We start from the raw sequence: 18,102 nt of genomic DNA, 5'->3' as shown, positions 1-18,102 counted from the left end.
CCTGAGAAAAATCCAACCAGGAAGTGTGGAAATCTGAGGTTTGTAGTTTTTCAAGTGATTCCCTATCCAGTATACAGTAACTTAGGGTTCATTTTGCACTTCCTAAGGCTTCCACTAGATATCAACAGTCTTTAGAACGTTGTTTCATGCTTCTACTGTGAATATGGAGTGAACAAGAGGGCCTGGAAGTTGATGAGTGAGAAAATGACATGAGCTCAGAGGCGCGCACTCACGTGAGAGTTAGCTGTGTTCCTTTTCTTTTCTGAAGACATTGGAATTGTCCGGTTGGAATATTACTGAAGATTTATGTTAAAAACGTCCTAAAGATTGATGCTATAAATCATTTGACATATTTCTACGAACGTAAATATAACTTTTTTTGACTTTCCGTCGTGACATTTGCGCGCACTTCCTGCATTTGGAGTAGTAGACTGAACGCGCGACTAAAAGGAGGTATTTGGACATAAATGAGGGACTTTATCGAACAAAACAAACATTTCTTGTGGACATGGGATTCCTTGGAGTGCATTCTGATGAAGATCATCAAAGGTAAGTGAATATTTATAATATTATTTCTGAGTTTTGTTGACTCCACAAAATGGCGGGTTTGGTTTCGTGTCTGAACGCTGTACTCAGATTATTGCAAAATTTGCTTTCGCCGTAAAGCTTTTTGAAATCTGACACAGCGGTTGCATTAAGGAGAAGTGTATCTATAATTCTTTAAATAACTGTTGAATATTTTATCAACGTTTATGATGAGTATTTCTGTAAATTGATGTGCTCATTCACTGGAAGTTTTGGGAGGCAAAACATTTCTGAACATTACACGCCAATGTAAAATGGGGTTTTTGGATATAAATATGAACTTTATTAAGCAAAACATACATGTATTGTGTAACATGAAGTCCTATGAGTGCCATCTGATGAAGACCATCAAAGGTTAGTGATTAATTTTAGCTGTATTTCTGGTTTTTGTGACGCCTCTCCTTGCTTGGAAAATGGCTGTGTGGTTTTTCTTGTTTAGTAACCAGACGGCCGGATAAAAAAACGTACCCGATTTAATCTGGTTACTACTCCTGCCCAGTAACTAGAATATGCATATAATTATTGGCTTTGGATAGAAAACACCATAAAGTTTCTAAAACTGTTTGAATGGTGTCTGTGAGTATAACAGAACTCATATGGCAAGCAAAAACCTGAGAAGATTCTGAACAGGAAGTGGCCTGTCTGACAAGTTGTTGTTCATTTGGGCTCTCTCTCTTTGTACGTATACACGCTTTCCCGGCCTGAATATTATCGCTTTTTTACAAGAAAAATGGCATAAAAATTGATTTTAAACATAGGAGTTCTGTATCTATAATTCTTAAAATAATTGTTATGCTTTTTGTGAACGTTTATCGTGAATAATTTAGTAAATTCACCGGCAGTGTTCGGTGGGAATGCTAGTCACATGCTAGTCACATGCTAATGTAAAAAGCTGTTTTTTGATATAAATATGAACTTGATTGAACAAAACATGCATGTATTGTATAACATAATGTCCTAGGGTTGTCATCTGATGAAGATCATCAAAGGTTAGTGCTACATTTAGCTGTGGTTTGGGTTTATGTGACATTATATGCTAGCTTGAAAAATGGGTGTCTGATTATTTCTGGCTGGGTACTCTGCTGACATAATCTAATGTTTTGCTTTCGTTGTAAAGCCTTTTTGAAATCGGACAGTGTGGTTAGATTAACGAGAGTCTTGTCTTTAAAATGGTGTAAAATAGTCATATGTTTGAAAAATTGAAGTTTTTGCATTTTTGAGGAATTTGAATAACGCGCCACGGGATTACACTGGCTGTTGAGTAGGTGGGACGCAAACGTCCCACCTAGCCCATAGAGGTTAAGAAGGAAAGAAATTCCACAAATTAACTTTTAACAAGGAACACCTGTTAATTGAAATGCATTCCAGGACACTACCTCATGAAGCTGGTTGAGAGAATGCCAAGAGTGTGCAAAGCTGTCATCAAGGCAAAGGGTGGCTACTTTGAAAAATATCAAGTATAAAATATATTTGGATTTGTTTAACACTTTTTTGGTTACTGCATGATTCCATATGTGTTATTTCGTATTTCATAGTAGGACAGACTATGTTTGTTTCCACACTCGGGACTCTGACTCTCTATTGGTTATACAGACTCTTGTCCACCCATCCTATTGCCGGCTTTGTACCTCTTGCCGGCTTTGGAATTCATGTTACCTGATGAAATTGCTGTACAATATGATCTTGTTGCCATTTCATGCACATTCAAATGTCATAAATCAACACTGCAGAGCTCTCTCTATTCTCTGCTGTGCCCTGAATGTATTACTGGACTATCTAACCTGGACCATCTACTGTTGCTAGCTGCAATTCAGACTTGATATCTGCTCTGATATCTGCTTCACTGATTTCTGCTCTCGTAAAAGCCTGGGTTTTCTACACGTTAACCCTAGAAGCTTATTGCCTAAAATTGATCAATTGAAAGTGTCGGTTCACAGCTCCAATCCAGATGTGTTGGTCATTACGAGACGTGGTTAATAAGAAGTGTTTTGAACACTGATGTTAACCTTTCTGGTCATAACCTTTTTCGGTAAGACAGATCTTCCAAAGTTGGTGGAGTAGCAATCTTTAACAAGGAACACCTTCAGTGCTCGGTTGTCTCCACCAAGTCTGTCCCCAAACAATTCGATTTTCTGGTTTTAAGCATTAAACTTTCAAATCGCTCTTTGTTGACTGTTGCTGGGTGTTATTGTCCACCATCAGCACTGGCCTGTTCCCTAAATGCGCTATGTCTGAATTTGTCCTGCTAGGTGACCTAAACTGGCAGATGCTTAAACCAGCTACTTTCCTTGATGTTATCATCACAAATAATCCTGATAGGTATCAGTCTGGTGTTTTCTGTAATGACCTTATCGATCATTGTTTTACAGCCTGTGTTCATAATGGCTGCTCAGTGAAACGACCTGTACTGATTTGTCATAGAAGCTTGCTAAAAAACTTTAATTAGCAAGCCTTCCTTCAAATCAAATAAAATACAATTTTATTAGTCACATACGCGTGTTTAGCAGATGTTATTGCGGGTGTAGCGAAATTCTTGTGTTTAAGCTCCAACAGTGCAGTAATATCTAACAAGTAATATCTAACAATTTCACAAAAATACCCACAATACACACAAATCTAAGTAAAGGAATGGAATTAAGAAAATAATAAATATATAGACGAGCAATGTCAGAGTGGCATAGACTAAGATACAGTAGAATAGAATACAGTATATACTGTACATATGAGATGAGTAATACAAAATATGTAAACATTATTTAAGTGACTAGTGTTCCATTATTGAAGTGGCCAGTGATTTCAAGTCTATATACATAGGCAGCAGTCTCTAATGTGCTTGTGATGGCTATTTAACAGTCTCTCGGTCCCAGCTTTGATGCACCTGTACTGACCTCGCCTTCTGGATGATAGCGGGGTGAACAGGCAGTGGCTCGGGTGGTTGTTATCCTTGATGATCTTTTTAGCCTTCCTGTGACATCGGGTGGTGTAGGTGTCCTGGAGGGCTGGTAGTTGCATTGGGCATACTGCACCACCCTCTGGAGAGCCCTGTGGTTGTGGGCAGTGCAGTTGCTGTAGCAGGCGGTGATACAGCATGACAGCATTCTCTCAATTGTGCATCTGTAAAAGTTTGTGAGTGTTTTAGGTGCCAAGCCAAATTTCTTCAGCCTCCTGAGGTTGAAGAGGTGCTGTTACACCTTCTTCACCACACTGTCTGTGTGGGTGGACCATTTCAGTTTGTCAGTGATGTGTACGACGAGGAACTTGAAGCTTTCCACCTTCTCCACTGAGGTCCCGTCGATGTGGATAGGGGGGTGCTCCCTCTGCTGTTTCATGAAGTCCACGATCAGCTCCTTTGTTTTTTTGACGTTGAGTGAGAGGTTACTTTCCTGGCACCACACTCCCAGGGCCCTCACCTCCTCCCTGTAGGCTGTCTCGTCACTGTTGGTAATCAAGCCTACTACTGTTGTGTCGTCTGAAAACTTGATGATTGAGTTGGAGGCGTGCGTGACCATGCAGTTATGGGTGAACAGGGAGTACAGCAAGGGGCTGAGCATGCACTCTTGTGGGGCCCCTGTGTTGAAGATCAGTGAAGTGGAGGTGTTGTTTCCTACCTTCACCACCTGGGGGTGGCCCATCAGGAAGTTCAGGACCCATTAGCACAGGGCGGGGTTCAGACCCAGGGCCTCGAGCTTAATGATGAGCTTGGATGGGTACTATGGTGTTGAATGCTGAGCTATAGTCACTGAACAGCATTCTTCCATAGGTATTCCTCTTGTCCAGATGGGGTAGGGCAGTGTGCAGTGCAATGGCTATTGCATCATCTGTAGATATATTGGGGCGGTAAGCAAATTGAAGTGGGTCTATGGTGTCGGGAAAGGTAGGTGAGGATGTGATATGATCCTTGACTAGTCTCTCAAAGCACTTCATGATGACAGATAGTAATTTAGTTTAGTTACCTTTGCTTTCTTGGGTACACGAACAATGGTGGCCATTTTGAAGCATGTGTGGACAGCAGACTGGGATAGGGAGAGATTGAATATGTCCGTAAACACTCCAGAAAGCTGGTCTGCGGATGCTCTGAGGATGCGGCTAGGGATTCCGTCTGGGCCGGCAGCCTTGCAAGGGTTAACATGCTTAAACGTCTTACTCACATCGGCCGCAGTCCTTGGTAGCGGCCCGCGTCTTTGGCACTGGGTTATCCTCAAAGCGGGCGAAGAAGGTGTTTAGCTTGTCCGGAAGCAAGATGTCGATGTCTGCGACATGGCTGGTTTTCCTTATGTAGTCTGTGATTGTCTGTAGACCCAGCCACGTACGTCTCGTGTCTGAGCCATTGAATTGCGACTCCACTTTGTCTCTATACTGACGTTTTGCCTGGGATTGCCTTACGGCGGGAATAACTACACTGTTTGTATTCTGCCATTTTCCCAGTCACCTTGCCATGATTAAATGCAGTGGTTCACGCTTTCAGACCTGGCCTCTGTAAATTGGTATAGAATCAGCTTGATCCCCTCTGTCGAAGACTTGGACCTTCTTTTTTGATATTTTCAGTGGTATTGTTAACAAACACACCCCCATAAATTAAAACAAGAATTAAAACAGGTTCAGCCCCTGGTTCGACCATGATCTGGCAGAGTTACTCCACCTCAAGAATTCAATTTGGCGCAAGGCACACACATACTCAGGCTGACTGGCTCTCGTTCAGGCAAATGAGAAATAAGTGCACTCAGGCTATCTGGAAGGCCAAGTTAGTTACTTTAAGGAGCAGTTCTCTCTCTGTGGGTCTAACCCCAAGAAGTTCTAAAAAAATTGTTAAAGATCTAGAGAAATAACCCTCCTTCTCACAGGTGCCCATGTCCCTTAATGTTGATGATGTGGTTGTTACTAACAAGGAGCACATGGCTGATCTCTATACTCACCACTTCATTAAGTTAGGATTCCTTTTTGATTCAGCCATGCCTCCTTGCCCGTCCAACATTTCCTCATCACCCACCCCTTCTAATGTTTTCCCCTGTCCCGCTACAAAGTTTCTCCCTGTAGGTGGTCACTGAGTCTGAGGTGCTAAAGGAGCTCCTTAAACTTGACCCACAGAAAACATCTGGGTCAGATGGTTTAGACCCTTTCTTCTTTAAGGTTGCTGCCCCTATCATCACCAAGCCTATCTCTGACCTTTTTAAACTGTCTCTCTTGGAAGGCAGCCACGGTGCATCATTTATTTAAAGGGGGCGCTCAAGCTGATCCTAAACGTTATAGGCCAATTTATATTTTGCACTGTTTATCAAACGTGTTGGAAAAACTTGTCAATAATCAACTGACTGGCTTTCTTGATGTCTATAGTATCTAGTCCCAGTTGGTTTCCGCTCAGGTTATGGATGTGTCACTGCAACCTTAAAGGTCCTAAATGATGTCACCATTGCCCTTGATTCTAAGCAATGTTGCGCTTCTATTTTTATTGACTTGGCCAAAGCTTTTGATTTTATTTATTTTTTACCTTTCTTAATTCTTTTTTTCGACGGCCGAGGAACAACTGCCTTGTTCAGGGGCAGAACGACAGATTTTTACCTTGTCAGCTCAGGGATTCAATCTTCCAACCTTTCGGTTACTAGTCCAACGCTCTAACCACTAGGCTACCTGCCGCCCCAAATATGGTAGACCATTCCATTCTTGTGGGCCGGCTAAGGAGTATTGGTGTCTCTGAGGGGTCTTGGCCTGGTTTGCTAACTACCTCTCTCAAGGAGTGCAGTGTATAAAGTCAAACAAATCTGCTGTCTCAGCCACTCCCTGTCACCAAGGGAGTACCCCAAGGCTTGATCCTAGGCCCCACGCTCTTCTCAATACACATCAACAACATAGCTCGGCAGTAGGAAGCTCTCTCCTCCATTTATATACAGATAATACAGTCTTATACCATCCTATCCATGCTAGATTACCAAGACGTAATTTATAGATCGGCAGGTAGGGGTGCTCTGGAGTGGCTAGATGTTCTTTACCATTCGGCCATCAGATTTCCCACTAATACTTCTTATGGGACACATCACTGCCCTCTATACTCCTCTGTAAACTGGTCATCTCTGTATACCCATCGCAAGACCCATTGATTGATGCTTATTTATAAAACCCTCTTAGGCCTCACTCCCCCCTATCTGAGATACCTACTGCAGCCCTCATCCTCCACATACAACACTTTGTTCTCCCAGTCACATTATGTTAAAGGTCCCAAAAGCACACACATCTCTGGGTCGCTCCTCTTTTCAGTTCACTGCAGCTAGCAACTGGAACGATCTGCAAAAAACACTCAAACTGGACAGTTTATCTCCATATTTTCATTCAAAGAATCAATCACGGACATTTACTGACAGTTGTGCCTGTTTTGCTTGATGTAGTGTTGTCTCTACCTCCTTGCCCTTTGTGCTGTTGTCTTTGCCCAATAATGTTTGTACCATGTTTTGTGCTGCTACCATGTTGTGCCGATGCCATGTTGTGTTGCTACCATGTTGTTGTCATGTTGTGTTGCTACTATGCTGTGTTGTCATGTGTTGCTGCCATGCTATGAGGTGTCTTAAGCCTCTCTTGATGTAGTGTTGTGGTGTCTCTCCTGTCGTGATGTGTGTTTTTTGTCCTATATTTCTAATTTAAATTTTTAATTCCAGCCCCACAGGAGGTCTTTTGCCTTTTGGTAGGCCATCATTGTAAATAAGAATTTGTTCTTAACTGATTCGCCTAGTTAAATAAAGGTTTAATTAAAATAAATAAAATATATGTGTATGTCTTCACTATTATTCTACAATGTAGAAAATAGTAAAAACAAAGAAAACTCCAGGAATGAATAGGTGTGTCCAAACTTTTGCCTGTTACTGTACATTACGAATTGTAATTCGTAATATTGTATGAATTGCAATTCGTAATGTATCATAATATATAAATTGTAATCACATGTTAATACATACCATACAAAATATAACATATCATACAACATTTTTGCCTCGCGGGTTTACGTACAGAATAAAACGAAATGCTCTGAGACCAGGTTGGGCAGCCATGACTCATGTGAGGCTGTGCAATTCCAATATCATCCCACATTCTCACAACCATGACAGGCCCAGCACAGTGCTTGTCGGGAAAGCCAATTCTCTTGAAAAACTCCCCAATGGCCATGTGGCTATATTGAAAGTAAGACTAAATATTAGTTATTCAATATCTTGCCACGCTGGGGGACAAATGTGCTTTTACTTTCTAGTAGGTCTACAGTAGGCCTAATTAGTCTGCAAGTCCACAAAAGCATCCCCTCTGTTAATAATTTAAAGAGCATTTCAACACGTTAGGTATTTTAATTGGTATTTTGGCTTGGGTCAAGTTCCCCACTGGGCACAAACTGGTTGAATCAACGTTCTTTCAACGTAATTTGCCAATGTATTGTGATGTGGAATCTACGTGGAAAACACAATGGATTTGAAAAACTGTTGTTATGAGTTTGAAATTTTAACCACAGTATTAAATCAAATCAAATTGTATTTGTCACATGCGCCGAATACAATAGGTGTAGACCTTACAGTGAAATGCTTACTTACAAGCCCTTAACCAACTATTTCGTTTGAAGAAAATACCCCCCAAAAAACAAAAGTAAGAGATAAGAAAAACAAATAATTAAAGAGTAGCAGTAATAACAATAGCGGGGCTATGTACAGGGGTACCGGTTCAGAGTCAATGTGGCAATGTGTGGGGGCACCGGTTGGTCGAGGTAATTGAGGTAATATGTACATGTAAGTAGAGTTATTAAAGTGACTATGCATAGATAATAAGAGGGTAGCAGCAGCGTAGAAGGGGTGTGGGGGGGGCAATGCAAATAGTCTGGGTAGCCATTTGATTAGATGTTCAGGAGTCTTGGGGGTAGAATCTGTTTAGAAGCCTCTTGAACCTAGACTTGGCGCTCCGGTACCGCTTTGTGTGCAGTAGCAGAGAGAACAGTCTATGACTAGGGTGGCTGGAGTCTTTGAAAATGTTTAGGGCTTTCCTCTGACACCGCCTGGTATAGAGGTCCTGGATGGCGGGAAGCTTGGCCCCGGTGGTGTACTGGACCGTACGCACTACCCTCTTCAGAGGCCGAGCAGTTGCCATACCAGGCAGTGATGCAACAGGTCAGGATGCTCTTGATGGTGCAGCTGTAGAACATTTTCAGGATCTGAGGACCCATGCCAAATCTTTTCAGTCTCCTGAGGGAGAATAGGTTTTGTCGTGCCCTCTTCACAACTGTCTTTGTGTGCTTGGACCTTGTTAGTTTGTTGGTGATGTGGACGCCAAGGAACTTGAATCTCTCAACCTGCTCCACTACAGCCCCATCGATGAGAATGGAGGCGTGCTTGGTTCTCCTTTTCCTGTAGTCCACAATCATCTCCTTTGTCTTGATCACGTTGAGGGAGAGGTTGTTGTCTTCGCACCACACGGTCAGGTCTCTGACCTCCTCCCTATAGGCTGTCTCATCGTTGTCGGTGATGTTTGTCTTCCCCAATTTATGGGTGTGGTCGAGGGGAATTCCTGCTTATGACATGAATACCGACTCGGAGTATAGGCCTACGGTTTCAAACTCTGGTCGATTTCAAATGTAATTATATTTAGCGACCAAATATCAACATTTGAAGGAGATGCATCTTCTGCTTGGATAGTTAAGTCTACAAATGAATAATTGATATGTTGGATTCACGTCTCCATTTCAACGCACAATCTAAGTAAAAAAAATAGGACTAAATCAAATAAACTATCCAAGCCAAAGATACATCTCTTTCAAATGTTGATATTTGGTTGGGTTGTCCTCTTGCTCAGTTGTGCACCGTGGCCTCCCACTCCTCTTTCTATTCTGGTTAGAGCCAGTTTGCGCTGTTCTGTGAAGGGAGTAGTACACAGCATTGTACGAGATCTTCAGTTTCTTGGCAATTTCTCACATGGAATAGCCTTCATTTCTCAGAACGAGAATAGACTGACGAGTTTCAGAAGAAAGTTCTTTGTTTCTGGCCATTTTGAGCATGTAATCGAACCCACAAATTCTGATGCTCCAGATACTCAATTAGTCTAAAGAAGGCCAGTTTTATTGCTTCTTTAATCAGAACAACAGTTTTCAGCTGTGCTAACATAATTGCAAAAGGGTTTTCTAATGATCAATTAATTAGCCTTTTAAAATTATAAACTTGGATTAGCAAACACAACGTGCCATTGGAGCACAGGAGTGATGGTTGCTGATAATGGAACTCTGTACGCCTATGTTTCCAGCTACAATAGTCATTTACAACATTAACAATGTCTACACTGTATTTCTGATCAATTTGATGTTGTTTTAATGGACAAAAAATTGCTTTTCTTTCAAAAACAAGGACATTTCTAAGTGACCCCAAACTTTTGAACAGTAATGTAAGTGAATTTGACCCAAAACTTTTGGTCCCCTAAAATGGGGGGACTATGTACAAAAAGTGTTGTAATTTCTAATATTTCCCCCGATGTGGATGAAAATATCCTCAAATTAAGGCTGACAGTCTGCTCTCATAGTCATTTTATAATTTCCAAACCAAAGTACTGGAGTACAGAGCCAAAACAAAACAAAAAATGTCACTGTACCAATACTCTTGGAGCTCACTATATATCTCTGTCAATACCTAATAACCTCAGAAAAGATGGAGACATTCTGGTCTTAATATATCGTGTGATGTTATACAATCCGACTAAGTTTGTGTCAATCTGAAACGGTAAATAACAATTTTGGCACAGAGTCTTGTGTTTGAGTTTAAACCATCTGGGAATGAGAGGAGGCCAAGAGGAGTTTGTTTTTGTGGTCCTTCCACCCATTTTATTGATGGAAAGAAAAACACAAATGTTTAAACATTTGATTCCAATTGGCTTATGGATTTGGGTCCCTTCTCTGACTGCCTGCAGAGCGTGTGTTGTCAGTTCTCTTTGCAATTAATTAAGCAGTGAAATGAATCCAGGATTCAATGTTTATTGACAACAACTAGGTAGTGCACAATTGATAGTGCCTTCCCAGCAAACCCAGGAACATTCCCATAACATTAACCTAGATTCACATTAAGTTCTAGTTAGGGATTTATCTAACACTAAGAATATAACATACCAAAAACATTCAGAGAATTGTTTTGATAAAATCTATGTATTTATCATAAATGTTTTATATTAAATATCCTTGGAATGTTCTAACATTCACAAAAATGTTGTGCACAACATCTGTAACAACGACCACAGAACATTCCCCAAAAGTTTGTATGTTTGTATAAATAATTTGCCTGATGTTGCAAGAATGTTCCTATAACACATTTAATCTGTTCTTTAAAGGTTCCCAGAATGTTTCATTAGCTTGTGAGAAGAGTCTGGTGGGAACATTGTGGGGACAAAGTATATGTTCTCAAAACACCAAAACTGTCCAGTTGTGCAGATGATTTCACAATGTTTCTTTTAGGGTGCAAAAAACATTCACCTGATGTTACAAGAACGTTCCCACAACACATTTCATCTGTTGATTCCCACAAATGTCATTAGGTTGTGGGAACATTGTTGGGACATAACAAGAGACACGCTCTCCCAGCAACTGCCAGGCCGTCGTTCTATCAGCGTGTACAAAACATTTCTTTGATGTTGACAAAACAGTGTTTCTGAGTTCTTTAAAGGTTCCAAGAACATGTAATTAGGTTGTGGGAACAGTATGGGTAAATTACGATAGGTTACCAAAACACAAAATATGCTCAGTTGTGATAACATTCATACAATGTTTAAGTTAGGTTGCACAGGACATTTCCTTAATGTTGTAAGAATGAAATGTCAGTTTTTATGAAGTTCATAGCATATTTCTTTTAAATTTAACATAATATTCCATTGATGTTCACTCAATATACATTTTACCTTGTCTTGGAGGTCTTCAGAGCATTCAAGAGCATTTAGAAAATGGTGTATTTACGTTTGACCTAATATTACCACAACATACTTAGCATGCAAATTAAAGCATAGGAAATCAGATTGGAATGCATCCACATTATGTTTCTCTCCGGATTTAATGGCAATTCACATTTGAGGACTGCATTTAAGAAATAATGCATTCGGAAAGTATTCAGACCCCTTGACTTTTTCCACATTTTGTTACGCTATGTTTTTCCTCATTAATCTACGCACAGGTCCCCATAATGACAAAGCGAAAACAGGTTTATAGACATTTTTGCAAATAAAAAACAGAAATACCTTATTTACTTAAGTATTTACCTGTGGTAAATTCAATTAATTGGACATATTTTGGAAAGGCACCCAACTGTCTATATAAGGTCCCACAGTTGACAATGCTTGTCAGAGCAAAAACTAAGCCATGAGGTCAAAGGAATTGTCTGTAGAGCTCCGATTGAGGATTGTGTCGAGGCACAGATCTGGGGAAGGGTACCAAAAAATATGTGCATCATTGAAGGTCCCCAAAAAAACAGTGGACTCCATCATTCTCAAATAGAGGAATTTTGGAACCACCAAGACTTCCTAGAGCTGGCCGCAAACTGAGCAATCGGGGAGAAGGGCTTTCGTCAGGGATGTGACCAAGAACCCGATGGTAATTCTGAAAGAGCTCCAGAGTTCCTCTGTGGAGATGGGAGAACCTTCCAGAAGGACAACCATCTTTACAGCGCTCCACCAATCAGGTCCTTATGGTAGAGTGTCCAGACGGAAGCCATTCTTCAGTAAAATGCACATGATAGCCCGCTTGGAGTTTGCCAAAAGGCACCTATAGACTCTCAGACCATGAGAAACAAGATCCTCTAAACAAGATCCTCTGCTCTGATGAAACCAAGATTGAACTCTTTGGCCTGAATGCCAAGTGCCACGTCTCGAGGAAACCTGGCACCATCCCTATGGTGAAGCATGGTGGTGGCAGCATCATGCTGTGGTTATGTGTTTTAGCATCAGGGAGACTAGTCAGGATCGAGGGAAGAACGGAGCAAAGTACAGAGAGATCCTTGATGAAAACCTACTCCAGAGTGCTCAGGACCTCAGACTGGGGCGAAGGTTCACCTTCCAACAGGGCAACAATCCTAAGCACACAGCCAAGACAACACAAATCTCTGAATGTCCTTGAACCCAATCGAACATCTCTGGAGAGACCTGAAAATAGCTGTGCTGCGACGCTCAACATCCAACCTAATAGAGCTTGAGAGGATCTGCAGAGAAGAATGGGAGAAACTCACCAAATACAGGTGTGCCAAGCTTGTAGCGTCATACCCAAGAAGATTCGAGGCTGTAATCACTTAATTACTTATGTAAATTTTATATTTCTGTTTTTATTTTTAATACATTTGCAAAAACTTCTAAAAAGCTTCTTTTGATTTGTCATTATGGGGTATTGTGTGTAGATTGATGAAGGGAAAAAAAACAATTTAATCTATTTCATAATAATGCTATAACGTAACAAAATGTGGAAAAGGTCAAGGGGTCTGAATACTTTCCGAATGCACTGAAGAGACACAGGACATTCTTATTTGATTCATAGGACATTTGAACAGCATTTAATCATACAAGCACATCCATATTTTTAACACTTCATATGTTGACAATCTGTATATAATTTCATTCATAGGACATTTGAATTTGAACATTTAATCATACAAACACAACCAGATTTTTTTTACACTTCCTATGTAAACAATCTGCATCGAGTTTCATGAATGGGAAATTTGAAAAGCATTTCATCATAAAAATAAAAATAAACATGTATTTTTACACTTCATACAGTGCCTTCAGAAACCACATTATTCTGTATTCATACCCCTTGACTTTTTCCACATTTGTTGTGTAACAGCCTTTTTTTCTCACCCATCTACACACAATACTCCATAATGACAAAGTTAATACATGTTTTTAGAAAATTTTGCAAATGTATTGAAAATCAAATACAGAAATATCGAATTTACGTAAGTATTCACACCCCTGAGAAAATACTTTGTAGAAGAACCTTTGGCAGCGCTTACAGCTATGAGTCTTTCTGGGTACGTCTCTAAGAGTTTTCCACACCAGGATTGTGCAACATTTGCCCATTAGTCACAATTCTTCAAGCTCTGTCAAATTGGTTGGTGATCATTGCTAAACAACCATTTTCAGATCTTGCCATAGATTTTCAAGTAGATATAAGTCAAAACTGTAACTCGGCCATTCAAGAACATTCACTGTCTTCTTGGTAAGCAACTCCAGTGTAGATTTGGTCTTGTGTTTTAGGTTATTGTCCTGCTGAAAGGGGAATTCATCTCTCAGTGTGTAAAAGCAGACTGGTCCAGGTTTTCCTCTAGGATTTTGCCTGTGCTTATCCATTTATTTTTTATCCTGAAAAACTCCCCAGTCCTTAACGATTACAAGCTTACCCATAACATATTGCAGCCACAACTATGGTTGAAAATATGGAGAAGGGTAGTCAGTAATGTGTTGTATTCAATTTGCCCAAAACATAACGCTTTGTATTCAGGACAAGAAGTACATTACTTTCCCACATTTTTTGCAATATTACTTTGGTGCCTTGTTAGAAACAGGATGCATGTTTTGGAATATTTTTCTTCTGTACAGGCTTCCTTATTTTCCCTCTGTCAATGTGGTTATTATTGTGGAGTAACTACAATGTTGTTGATCCATCCTCAGTTTTCTCTTATCACAGCCATTAAACTCTGTAATTACTTTAAAGTCACCATTGACCTAATGGTGAAATCCCTGAGTGGTTTCCTTCCTCTCCGGCAACTGAGTTAGGAAGGACGCCAGTAGTGACTGGGTGTATTGACACACCATCCAAAGTGTAATTAATAACCTCACCATGCTCAAAGGGATATTCAATGTCTGCTTTTTTATTTGTACCCATCTACCAATAGGTGCCCTTCTTTGCTAGGCATTGGAAAACCTCCCTGGTCTTCGTGGTTGAATCTCTGTTTGAAATTCACTGCATTACTGAAGGACCTTACAGATAACTGTATGTGTGGGGGTACTGAGATGAGGCAGTCATTAAAAAATCATGTTGAACACTATTATTGCACACAGAGTGAGTCCGGGTAACGTGACTGGGTAAGCACATTTTTACTCCCTAACCTATTTAGGCTTGCCATAACAAAGGGGTTGAATACTTATTGACTCGATACATTTCAGATGTTCATTTCAATTTTCTTGTAAAAATGTAAAAAAAAAAACCATCTCATTTTGACATTACAAGTTATTGTATGTAGGCCAGTGACAAAAAAAATCTACATTTAATCAATTTTAAATTCAGGCTGTGACACCACAACATTTTGAAAAAGTCAAGGGGTGTGAATAATAAGACTTTCAACACGTGATGTAGAAAGAAAATCATGAAATACAGTGTTACAAGTACACAGCATATGAAGAGGATGGGTACATTTTTATGTGTTCTGTGTCCTGATTGACCATATTTGGCTGAACAAAGCCATAAGGCTATCCCCTGGTGGCTCAGATGGTTAATTATCTAGTTGGAAAACCTAGTTGGATCTAGTTGGATTATCTAGTTGGAAAACATTGAAAGTTCAAACCCCACATGTGCAGTTTGTCAGCATATGAAGAGTAATACAGATAGTTGTGTTTGTATGATTAAATGCTGTTCAAATGTCCTGTGAATTAAATTAAAATGCCATGTGTCTCTATATCATCAAATTTGATTGGTCACATATACATGGTTAGCAGATGTTAATGCGAGTGTAGCGAAATGCTTGTGCTTCTAGTTCCGACCGTGCAGTAATATCTAACAAGTAATCTAACAATTTCACAACAACTACCTTATACACACAAGTGTAAAGGAATGAATAAGAATATGTACATATAAATATATGGATAAGCGATGGCCGTGCGGCATAGGCAAGATGCAGTAGATGGTATAGAGTACAGTATATACATATGAGATGAGTAATGTAGTTGTTGTTGGTAATCAAGCCTACCACTGTTGTGTCGTCTGCAAACTTGATGATTGAGTTGGAGGCGTGCATGGCCATGCAGTCATGGGTGAACAGGGAGTACAGGAGAGGGCTGAGAGTGCACCCTTGTGGGGCCCCAGTGTTGAGGATCAGCAGGGTGGAGATGTTGTTTCCTACCCTCACCACCTGGGGGCGGCCCATCAGAAAGTCCAGGAACCAGTTGCACAGGGCGGGGTCGAGACCCAGGGTCTCGAGCTTAATGACGAGTTTGGAGGGTACTATGGTTTTAAATGCTGAGCTGTAATCGATGAACAGCATTCTTACATAGGTATTCCTCTTGTCCAGATGGGTTAGGGCTGTGTGCAGTGTGATGGCGATTGCGTCGTCTGTGGACCTATTGGGTCGGTAAGCAAATTGGAGTGGGTCTAGGGTGTCAGGTAGGGTGGAGGTGATATGGTCCTTGACTAGTCCCTCAAAGCACTTCATGATGACGGAAGTGAGTGCTACGGGGTGATAATAGTTTAGCTAAGTTACCTAAGCTTTCTGGGGAACAGGAACAATGGTGGCCCTATTGAAGCATGTGGGAACAGCAGACTGGGATAGGGATTGATTGAATATGTCCGTAAACACACCAGCCAGCTGGTCTGTGTATGCTCTGAGGACGCGGCTAGGGATGCCGTCTGGGCCGGCAACCTTGCGAGGGTTAACACGTTTAAATGTTTTACTCACGTTGAAGGAGAGCCCGCAGGTTTTGGTAGCGGCCGTGTCAGTGGCACTGTATTGTCCTCAAAGCGAGCAAAGAAGTTTTTTAGTTCATCTGGGAGCAAGACTTCGGTGTCCGCGACAGGGATGGTTTTCTTTTTGTAATCCGTGATTGACTGTTTTATCCGCGTTTCCTGTTTTATTTTCTGCCTATAGGCTGGGAGCAACAAAATGGAGTCATGGTCAGATTTGCCAAAAGGAGGGCGAGGGAGAGCTTTGTATGCATCGCGGAAGTTAGAGTAGCAATGATCCAGAATGCTGCCAGCCCAGGTTGCACATTCGATATGCTGATAAAATTTAGGGAGCCTTGTTTTCAGATTAGCTTTGTTAAAATGCCCAGCTACAATAAATGCAGCCTCAGGATATGTGGTTTCCAGTTTACATAGAGTCCAATGAAGTTCTTCAGGGCCGTCAAGGTGTCTGCTTGGGGGAGATATACACGGCTGTGATTATAATCTAAGAGAATTCTCTTGGTAGATAATGCGGTCGGCATTTGATTGTAAAGAATTCTAGGTCAGGTGAACAAAAGGACTTGAGTTCCTGTATGATGTTATGATCACACCACGACTCGTTAATCATAAGGCATACACCCCCGCCCTTCTTCTTACCAGAGAGATGTTTGTTTCTGTCGGCGCGATGTGTGAAGAAACCAGGGGGCTGTACCGACTCTGATAACGTATCCCGAGTGTGCCATGTTTCCGTGAAGCAGAAAATGTTACAATCTCTGATGTCTCTCTGGAAGGCAACCCTTGCTCGAATTATATAATTATACTATATAGTCTTCAAATGTAATTTGGCATTGCATCTGGAGAGGAACATAATTGGAATGTTTTCCAATATGCTTTAAGGAGCTACACCTTTGCATGCTGAGAATGTTTTGTTAATATTAGGTAAAACTTAAATATAATTTTTCTAAACCTCAAAGACAAGGTACAATGTATATTATGTGAACATCAAAGGAATATTATATTAAACCTAAAACAAATGTGCTATGAACGTCATAAAAATTGACTTATTTCATTCTTACAACATTAAGGGAATGTCCTGTGCAACGTAACTTAAACATTGTAAGAATGTCATCACAACTGAGCATATTTTCTGTGTTGAGAACTTATCTCTTGTAATGTACCCACACTGTTCCCACAACTTAATTAAATATTCTGGGAACCTTTAAAGAACTCAGAAAGTCTGTTCTGTCAACTTTCTTGCAACATCAAAGGAATGTTTTGTGCACCCTGATACAAACATTATCTAAATGTCAGCACAACTGGACAGTTTTTGTGTTTTGGGAACATACAGAATCTCCTGTCATATCCCCACAATGTTCCCACAACCTAAATACATATTTTAGGAATTTTTAAAGAACATAAAATGTGTTGTGGGAATGTTCTTGCAACACCAACAAAAGTGTTTTGCAACCTAATAGAAATATTGTAATCAAATCAAATCAAATTGTATTTGTCACCTATGGTGAATACAACCTTACAGTGAAATGCTTACCTACAAGCCCTTAACCAACAATGCAGTTTTAAGAAAAATAAGTGTTAAGAAAGGATTTACTAAATAAACTGAAGTAAAAAAAATAAGAAAAATAGAAAATAACAAATAATTAAAGAGCAACAATAAAATAACAGTAGCGAGGCTATATACTGGGGGTACAGAGTCAATGTGCGGGGACACAGGTTTGTCGAGGTAATTGAGGTAATAGGTACATGTAGGTAGAAGTAAAGCAACTATGCATGGATAATAAACAGAGAGTAGCAGCAGCGTAAAAGGGTAGCCATTTGATTAGCTGTTCAGGAGTCTAATGGCTTGGGGGTACAATCTGTTAGGAAGCGTG

Source organism: Salmo salar, chromosome 04 (genome assembly GCF_965601325.2).
Source record: "Salmo salar chromosome 04, fSalSal1, whole genome shotgun sequence".
NCBI lineage: Eukaryota > Metazoa > Chordata > Actinopteri > Salmoniformes > Salmonidae > Salmo > Salmo salar.
This window is presented reverse-complemented; position numbering follows the sequence as displayed.